A 10,655-nucleotide genomic window follows, 5' to 3' on the forward strand; every position below is an offset into this window, starting at 1 on the left:
AATGCAAGCAGTTTCATCTGTTAATGGTAACTTCTGGGGCAGCATTTTTAAAATATATACATCATGTATTTTCTGCCTATTTCCAAAAATAAATTTGAAAAAATATGTAATATCAAGATGCATATGAAACAAAATAGATGAAACAGATATAAAATAATGATTATTAATCATCAGAAAGGTAAGGCCGGGCGCAGTGACTCACGCCTGTAATCCCAGCACTTTGGGAGGCCGAGGCAGGCAGATCACAAGGTCAAGAGATCGAGACCATCCTGGCTAACACAGTGAAACCCCATCTTCACTAAAAAATACAAAAAAATTAGCCAGGCGTGATGGCGAGCACCTGTAATCCCAGCTACTTGGGAGGCTGAGGCAGGAGAATGGCGTGAACCTGGAAGGCAGAGCTTGCAGTGAGCCGAGATCGCACCACTGCACTCCAGCCTGGGTGACACAGCGAGACTCCGTCTCAAAAAAAAAAAAAAAAGAAAGGTGAAGGAACAGTGAACTAGAATTCATGGATGAGTGACTTGCTTTCTGTAACTGAGCACATTAAATTTGGTTCTGAGCTTTGTGGCAGACAATGAAACATATGGATAAATATTGGATGATACCAATTTAATTATGAAGAGAAAGGGAAAGAGGAAGAGAGAGGGTAGGAAAGAAAGCATGTTTAGAAAATAATATTTTCCTGGGATTAAATTCTGGGCCATTATGACACTTACTCTCATTTGGGAAACACTTAGTCCCATAATAATCAATATGTTTTTCAATGTTAGCTCCAACCTCTAGACTGTCAGTCATGACCTATGATGGATAGGCAAACCATGCCTCTATAAAACAAAAAGAGAGAATGATTGGTAAACTAATTGTCTTTCAATACCACCAAACATCAGCAAATTTCAACCATAATATTTACTATATATGGCTATAAATTCATGCAGCCAGCTTAACAAAAATTAGTCTTGTCTCAATGTTCCCAACTAAAAACCAGACATGAATTTGCTTGGCCTTGTTTCACAGAAACGACATTTCTCTTGGGTTGGGTTCAACATAACTGTCATCTCTCTGTCTCACCTACCAGACTTCCACTTACGGTCTAAGTGCACGTTCACTCTGTTAATAACCACAGAACATTTACTCACTGCTGATTAAAATCATTTGTCCCCATAGTTGATGAGGTAGAGTTAGTATTTCCCCTTTTCTGTAGCTCAAAACATTTTTATATCCAAATGTGGGACTTAACATTTGTCTCTAAAACATGTAGTCACTCCAACCTGTTCAAACCTCTTCAGATCCAAAGTCTATAATTCAACATCTTTATTTATTTCTCTTTTATTTATGTCTGTTATCCAAAAAAATCTGCTTAAGAAGTACTTTGCCTCGGTCTTATTTACATAAAGAGATATGATGTCTTTGTTATAGTACATCTATTTTCCATGTTTTTCCACTTTCTAAAAACCCATATACATGGCTGGCAAGAACTTAGTTTTTGTTCATTTGTTTGTTTTTGAGACAGGGTCTCACTCAGTCACCAAGGCTTGAGTGCAGTGGCATGATCACAGCTCACTGAAGCCTCGACTCCTTGGGCTCAAGCGATCCTCCCACCTCAGCCTCCTGAATAGCTGGGATTATAAGCATGCACTACCATAACCAGCTATTTTTTTTTATTTTTTCTAGAGACAGGGTCTTACTATATTGCCTAGACTGGTCTCAAACTCCTGGACTCAAGCAATCCTCCTGCTGTGGTCTCCGCAAGTGCTGGGATTACAGGCATGAACCACTGTGCCCAGCCCAGAACCTTGTTTTAAATATACTATGATACTTACTTTTCAAGTCCCACAGATGTAAATAATATAAACTCTACTAGCCTTTGAAATTCCAAACTAAAATAAGTCAGCACATGATCACCATATTAGCCCTATTCTAACAAAATGGTATATATTGTTGAAGCAATCTTTTATCACTTAGTAGAGAAAGCCCCAAATATCTAACAGTAAAATTGGCACTATTATTAATTTCATTTTATAAGTAACATAATAGTAGTAATGACAATGCCATGTACAATTTCAGAAGAGACACATCTGAGAGATAATTTTTTGGTAAGGCTCTGGAAGTGGTCTGCTGGTAAATATTTAGCAACCAGCATGAATGCCCTGTGTGCTTTTCAAGTGGGTTCCACTTCAGGCATGAACACCACAACAGATGGGAAGGTCCCGATGCCACCCATAGTAATTGAGACCTAGTAAGGACCTCAAGAATATGCAGTTGTACTTCCTATCATACAAATAAAACTGAATCTTTAGGTATTTATATTTGTGTGGGGTGTCCCACTGTACTTTATTGCAGCTAGAACTCACACCTAATCCTTTTAACGTAAAACATTAAAACTTATTTTCATGTTAGGCAACAGAGTACTTTCTTAGCACTCTAAGTGTGGGACATCCATCCTTTGACTCGTTCCATGAAAAACATTCCATGGTCAAATACACGTATATTATGTTCCTCTCAGATATTTACCACACTTATTAGCTTTGATAAAGAAATGTTTAAAAGCCTGAATGCAGCATTTTCTAACTAATTTAACCCTGTATCTTTCCACACCCCAACCCCATCCATTAGCATTCCACAGTCCTTCAGAACGCACTGAGGAAAATGTTTGCTTCTGAACATTCTTTTACTTACCTATCCTGGTGCTGTCGCTCAGAGCTCTATACTAAATATGTTAAATTCTTTCTCCACTTGACGAACCTTCAAATATCTGAAGATAGCTCTCATATTCCTCTGAAACCCTCCAGAGGCTGGTTGCACATAAGCTGAGAGAAACTATCATCAGACCAAACAGGCACCCTACAGAATGGGAGAAAATTTTTGCAATCTACCTGTCTGACAAAGATCTAATATCTAGAATCTACAAGGAACTTAAACATATTTACAAGAAAAAAACAAACAATGCCATCAAAAAGTGGGCAAAGGACATGAACAGACACTTCTCAAAAAAAGACATTTATGTGCCCAACAAACAAGAAAAACAGCTCAACATCACTGATCACTAGAGAAATGCAAATCAAAACCACAATGCGATACCATCTCATGCCATTCAGAATGGCGATTATTAAAAAGTCAATAAACAAAAGTGCTGGCAAGGCTGTGGAAAAATAGGAACACTTTTACCCTGTTGTTGGTAATGTAAATTTTTTCAGTCATTGTGGGAGACAGTGTGGTGATGCCTAAAGGATCTAGAACAAGAAATATCATTTGACCCAGCAATCCCATTACTAGGTATATACCCAAAGGAATATAAATCATTCTATTATAAACATACATGCACCCATATCTTCATTGCAGCACTATTCACAATAGCAAAGACATAATATCAACCCAAACATCCATCAATGAGAGACTGGTTAAAGAAAATGTGGTACATACACACCATGGAATACTATGCAGCCATAAAAAGGAATGAGATCATGTCCTTTGCAGGGATTTAGATGAAGCTAGAAGCCATTATACTCAGCAAACTCACACAGGAACAGAAAACCGAACACCACATGTTCTCACTCATAAGTGGGAGTTGAACAATGAGAACACATGGACACAGGGAGAGTAACAATACACACCAGGGCATGTCGAGGGGAGGGGAGAGCATCAGGATAAATGGCTAATGCATGCGGGGTTTAATACCTAGGTGATGTGTTGATAGGTGCTATAAACCACCATGGCACACGTTTACCTATGTAACAAACCTGCACGTCCTGCACATATATCCCAGAATTTAAAATAAGAAAAAGTAGGTGGGAACCCTAATGGCTTTGGAGGCACTGACAATCTGTAAGTCCATGGATCTTTCTGGCACACACACCCAGAGAAATTTACAAAGGATGTTAAGCGAAGAGAAATCTCCAGTGTCAGCTGGAGGTCCTCCAACCAAGGAACACTGAAAAACCCAGCAATCCTGAAAGAAAGTGTAGGGATACTTTTAGCAGTTGTTTCACCAGATTAATTAATTGCTTCTGAAAGAAAAATTTTTAAACAAAGCATCAGTTACCTTTCCCCGCTCTGAAGACCCAAAACAAAAAGAGAAAGAAACAGAACCCTGATTACTATTCAGGTTGGGTTGAACACTTCTAAATGTTGTTTAATGAAGAGGAATATTTCAAAGAGGGGCAAACTGGTCAACTCCAAAAACCTTTTATTCAGTATTAATGAAAAGGAACAATGAATTGCATGGTATAAGCATTTAAGCAGTCTTTTTCTCAGCTAAATAGAAATGTGTTTCAAAAAAAGATCTCTGCCAGGGTTTTCTTTTGTCTTTATAGATTTTTGCCCTAGCTGCTCTGGGGGGAAAAATTCTAAAACCATAGGTGTCTTTGCTACTTTTTCAAAAGGACAGAGCATGGGAGTTAAAACAAACAAACAAAATGACATGAGCAAATAAAGGGAATGTTTAGATAGGAAATATAACTTGGAATTACAAATGGACACTCTTCAGACCTGTGCAGGGTTTTCACAAAGCTCTTGATGAATTAGTTCTACAGGTAACATAATTCAAATCACTTGAGGTAGGGCATACAATAATAAAACTCTTGAAATCACTGTGCATCTGAAGGAAAGATCTTTCCATTTGAGAAAATAACAAGAATTACAGGTGAACAATGAAGAAAACCCATTCAGAATTCTTTTAGGCATTAACCAGCAGCAAACCAAATAAAATTAAATATTTAATGAAATCAGCCTAAATCCAACCAATGCAAGCAGTAAATTACCAAGATGGCTTTTAAACTTAATCCTTAACTCTCGGTCATTCACCCAGGGATATTGCTAATGCTGTGACAAGTGAAGCCGAGGAAGGACTAACTTCTGGGGCAACTCAAAACTCATGCATACTCAAAGCTACAACACTGTATCAAATAAGTTTTAACCAATCCTAGGCTGCATTGGCTACAGAAAGGTTTTCAAGTTGACTAATGCCGTGTAGTGGCTTTATGCTGTGAATTATTAGTATAGAAAGGACTGGCTTTTTTATGTTGTGCTTTGGAACAAATAAAATAAAATAGAAATAGAAAAACAAAACAAATGAGTAAAAAATCCTCCTATCCAACCCAAAAACTCAATGGGAAAAAGGTCAGGGAAGAGCAGTCATTAATAGCCCATCATATTAAACTCTCACATGATGTCTCCCCATGGATTAATTAAATAGCCTCTTCAAAGGGACTCCGTGCCAACGCTCCAACTCACTGCAATCCATCTTTTACAGCACAGCCAATGTAAGCTTACAAATATGATCGAAATTACTTCCTTGTCTAAAGACTTTCATTGGCTTCCTGCTGCCTAGGAGGAAAGAACTAACTTACTGGCTTAGCATTAAAGCCCTTCCCAACTTCCCCTTATCCCACATCTCTAGCTGCATCACTTGCCATGCCTTCCCTTATCCCTAGCTCCAGCATTCATCCAAAGCCCTATGCACAGTACATTTTCTATTCTATGTCTCCTACCTGAGCCTTTGAATCAGCCTTTTTCTTCTTAGATTGCCCTCCTTCCAACCCAGCTTCTGGGAAAGTACTCATTGATCAAAACTCTGCTCCAGTATCATGGTTTCTATGGAACTTTTTGCAGCTCTCCTGGGCCAAATTGCTTCCTTCCTCATGCTTCCAGGGCACTCTTATTCTAAATAAATAATAATAGATGAAAATCATTAAGCACTTAACTATATGCCAGGCATAGTTCTAAGCACTTTTATTCATTTAATTAATTCTTGTTTAATCCTCACAACAACCCCATGAGGCTAGGACTATTATTACTATCCCCATTTTTTAAATGAGAAAACTGAGGCACAAAAAGTCAAAATGTCTTGGATAGGGTCATATAGCCAGTAAGTGGCAGACACAAGATTCTGACACAGGCAGCCTGGTTCTGAAGCATTCACTCTTTACCACACCATGTTGCCTTGCATCAGTCTGTTCCCCTAACAGACTGAGAGGCTCCTGGAATCAAGTTGAAAGGGAGTCCAGGGCTTGGGTTGGCCAAAGAGTTTCTTAGAGGCAGGAGTCAACTGAGGGAGCCACAAAATCAGTAAAATAAGCAGGGCCAAGAATTGAGAGGGAAGGTCAATCAAGCAACCAAAAGTGGTAAGAGTTCATAAGCGCCCCAAATCAAGAGACAAGTGCAGATGTCAGAAGCTGGCTGTGCAGTCAAGGATAAAAGAGCCAGGGACCAGGCTGGTTCCAGAAGCAGGAAATGTTTTTATTCTGGACCAGGATCATTGAACTTGGCACTAGCCTAACCAGTAAGGCCTGCTGCCAGGCAGATCCTTTGGCCCACCCAGCCAAGGCATCTGGGTGGGTCCAGGGCATCTGTGTTGGTCCAGGGTGTGAGAGGTTGGTGGGCCCCGTGGCCACCTGCTGAGCTGAAAATCCCAGATCACCCCTCTTCTCTTGAGCAGGTTTAGTGGTACAGGAGAGGCACCTCCGCTCCTACCTGGAGGGTGATACCAGCAGCCTGAGAGCTTCCCCTAAATCCCCACCAAGGTGAGCACTTACACCTGCCCTGGAAAGCCTAGTTGCAGATTGGCCCAATGCAGCCCCAACCAGCTTTACTCCCTTCAGCCACCTTGGCAGCAGAGCACAGAAACAGGATGTGACCCCTGAAAGTCCCGTGACCTGCCAATCAACAAAAGGCCAGGTTAAAATTCCACTGCCATTACCACAACTGCCTCTCATCTGAAAGTTCTGCCTACTGGCTGGGAAGTCAAACTGCAGGACCCATCACAACTGTTGACATCTTTGTACAGTGCTCAGCTGGCTTTTACATGCAAGCACCAACCACTGGCCTGTAGAGTAAACTGCGCAAACCAATATAATTCCTACTGACAGAATTGCATAGCACTGGAGATGAGATGAGCCTCCTGAGATCTCTCTTTTCCCATCTCTGTAATAGATAGTGAGCCTGACCACACATACATCACCCCACCACTACAACATACAAGCTACTAGAATTTGAGAAAATACACCAAGACTATCTATAACCAAGGAATTCATGCAGAGCCTTGGCCCTCTAAAAGCACATAGACACAAAGCCTAAGGATCCTACCCAACATATACAACAGTCACCTCTCGGGGGGAAAGAAGAAAAATCCCACCCAAACGAAAATAACTTCAAAAATAAGAAGTGACAGCTTCTACAGATGAGGAGAAGCTAACATAAGAGCTCCAGCACCATGAAGAAACAGGATGTTGTGACATTCCCAAAGGACCACACTAGCTCTCTAACAATGGATCCTTTTTCAAGGATCCATTTCAAAGTTTTCCAAATGAAAACTTTGAAATGACAGACAAGGAATTCTCAATACAGATTATAAGGAAGTTCAATGAGATCCAAGAGAAAGTTGAAAAACAACACAAAGAAACAAAAAAAAAAACAATTCAAGGGATGAAAAATGAGATAGTTATATTTTTAAAAACCAACCAGAATTTCCGGAAATGAAAAATTCACTGAAAGAATTTCAAAACACTGTTGAGACCTTTAACAACAGACTAGACCAAGCAGAAGAAAGAATTTCAGGGCTTGAAGACCAGTCTTTCTAATTACTTCAGTAAGACAAAAACAAATAAAAAAGAATTTTAAAAAAATAAACAAAGCCTTTGAGAAATACGGGATAATGTAAAGTGACCAACCCTATGATTTTATAGGTATTCTTGAGGGAGAAAAAAAGTAAGAAGTTTGGAAAACATATTTGAAGGAATTGTTCAGGAAAATTTTCCTGATCTTGCTAGAGATATAGACATCCAGATACAAGAAATCCAAATAACATCTGGAAAATACTATACAAGCTGAACATCACCAGGACAAATAGTCATCAGACTACCCAAGGCCAATGTAAAAGAGCAAATCAAAGGCAAATAGACAGAACATACCAAAACCTCTGGGATACAGCAAAAGCAGTGCTAAGAGGGAAGTTTATAACATTAAATGTCTACATCAAAAAGATAGAAAGATCTTGAATTAACAATTTAACGTCACACCTCAAGGAACTAGAAAAACAAGAACAAACCAAACCCAAAGTTAGCAGAAGAAAATAAATAACAAAGATCAGAGCAGAACTAAATGAGATTGAGAAAAAAAATGATATAAAGGATCAATGGAATAAAAAGTTGGTTTTTTGAAAGGATAAGCAAAATTGATAAACCACTAGCTATTTTAACCAAAAAAAAACATGCATTTTCAAATAAGCACCATCAGAAATGACAAGGTGACATTACAACTGACACCACAGAAATATAAAAGATCATCAGAGATTACTATGGACATCTCTATGCACACAAACTAGGATACCTAGAGGAAAGAAATAAATTCCCAGGAATATAAAACATCTCTAGATTGAATGAGGAAGAAAGAGAAATTCTGAACAGACCAACAATAAGTAAAATTGAATGAGTAATTTGAAAAAAAAAAATTTTTAAACCTTTCAACAACAAAAAGCCCAGGACCAGATAGATTCACAGCAGAATTTTACCACTCAAGGGGGAGCTAGTAGCAATCTTACTGAAACTATTCCAAACACTCAAGGAGGAGGGATTCCTTCCTAAGTCATTCTATGAAACCAGTGTCACTCTGATACCAAAATCAGGCAAGAATACAACAAAAAAAGAAACTATAGACCAATATCTCTGATGAATATAGGTACAAAAATCATCAACAAAATACTAGCAAACTGAATCCAACGGCACATCGAAAAGATAATTCATCATGATCAAGTGGGTTTTATTATGGGATGCAAGGATGGTTCAACATTCACAAATTAATAAATGTTATTCACCACATAAACAGAATTAAAAACAGAAACCATATGATCATCTTAATAGATGCAGAAAAAGCATTTGATAAAATTCCACATCCCTTTATGATAAAAACCCTCAACAAATCAGGATCTGAGGGAACATTCCTCAATATAATAAGAGCCATATATGACAAACCATAGCCAACATCATACTGAAAGGGAGAAGTTGAAAGTATTAACCCTAAGAACTGGAACAAGGCCAGGCATGGCGGCTCACGCCTGTAATCTCAGCACTTTGGGAGGCCGAGGTGGGCAGATCACGAGGTCATGATATTGACACCATCCTGGCTAACACGTTGAAACCCCATCTCTACAAAAATACAAAAAATTAGCTGGGCATGGTGACACGCATCTGTAGTCCCAGCTACTTGGGAAGCTGAGGCAGGAGAATTGCTTGAACCCGGGAGGCAGAGGATGCAGTGAGCCGAGATCACACCATTGCACTCTAGCCTGGGTGACAGAGAGAGATTCCATCTCAAAAAAACAAAAAACTAAAACTAAAACAAAAAACAAAACAAAAAAACTGGAACAAGACAAGGATGTCCATTCTCACCACTCCTATTCAACATAGTACTGGAAGTTCCCACCAGAGCAGCCAGGCAAGAGAAAGAAATAACAGCCATTCAAATTGAAAAAGAAGATCAAATTATCTCTGTTCATTGAAGACACGATATTATACATAGGAAACTCTAAAGACTCCTCCAAAAGATTCCTAGACTTGATAAATGACTTCAATAAAGTATCGGGATACAAAATCAATGTACAAAACTCAGTAACATTTCTATACACCAGTAACATTCAAGCTTAAAGACAAATCAAGAACTCAATCCAATTTACAATAGTCACACAATAAAAAATACCTAGGAATACATTTAACCAAGGAGATGAAAGATCTCTACAAAGCACTGATAAAATAATCATAGATGACACAAACTAATAGAAAACATTCCATGCTCATGGATTGCAAGAATCAATATTGATAAAATGAACATACTGCCCAAAGCAATCTACAGAATCAACACAATTTCTATCAAAGTACCAATGTTATTCTTCACAGAATTAAAAAAAAAACCATCTTAAAGTTTGTATGGACCCAAAAAGGAGTTCAAATAGCCAAAGCAATCCTAAGCAAAAAGAACAAATCCAGAGGCATCACATTGCCTAACTTCAAATTATATCACAAGGCTATAGTAGCTAAAACAACATGTTACTGGTACAAAAAGAGACACATACTGATCAATAGAACAGAACAGAAAACCCCAAAGTAAAGCCACATACCTACAGCCAATTGATCTTAATAACATTGACAAAAATAAACAATAGAAAAGGACACCTTATTCAATAAATGGTGCTAGGGAAATTGGGTAGCCGTATGCAGAAGAATAAAACAACTCCTATCTCTCACCATATACAAAAATTAACTAAAGATGGATTAAAGACCTAAATGTAAGACCTGAAACTAAAAATTCCTAGAAAAAAACTTAGGAAAAACTCTTCTGGACATTGGCTTAGGCAAAGCATTTATGAATCAGACCACAAAGGCAAATGCAACAAAGCAAAAATAGATTAATGGGATTTGATTAACCTAAAAAGCTTCTTCACAGCAAAAGAAATAATCAAGAGAGTAAACAGACAACCTATAGAATGAGAGAAAATATTTGCAAATTATGCCTCTGACAAAGGACTAATATCCAGAATCTAAAAAAATACTCAAACAACTCAAGACAAAAACAATCCCATTAAAAAGCAGCCAAAAGACATGAACAGACATTTCTCAAAAGAAAATATACAAACATCCAACAAACATATGAAAAAGTGCTTACAT

The sequence above is a fragment of the Pongo abelii genome, chromosome 2 (genome assembly GCF_028885655.2).
Source record: "Pongo abelii isolate AG06213 chromosome 2, NHGRI_mPonAbe1-v2.0_pri, whole genome shotgun sequence".
In the NCBI taxonomy this organism is placed as follows: domain Eukaryota; kingdom Metazoa; phylum Chordata; class Mammalia; order Primates; family Hominidae; genus Pongo; species Pongo abelii.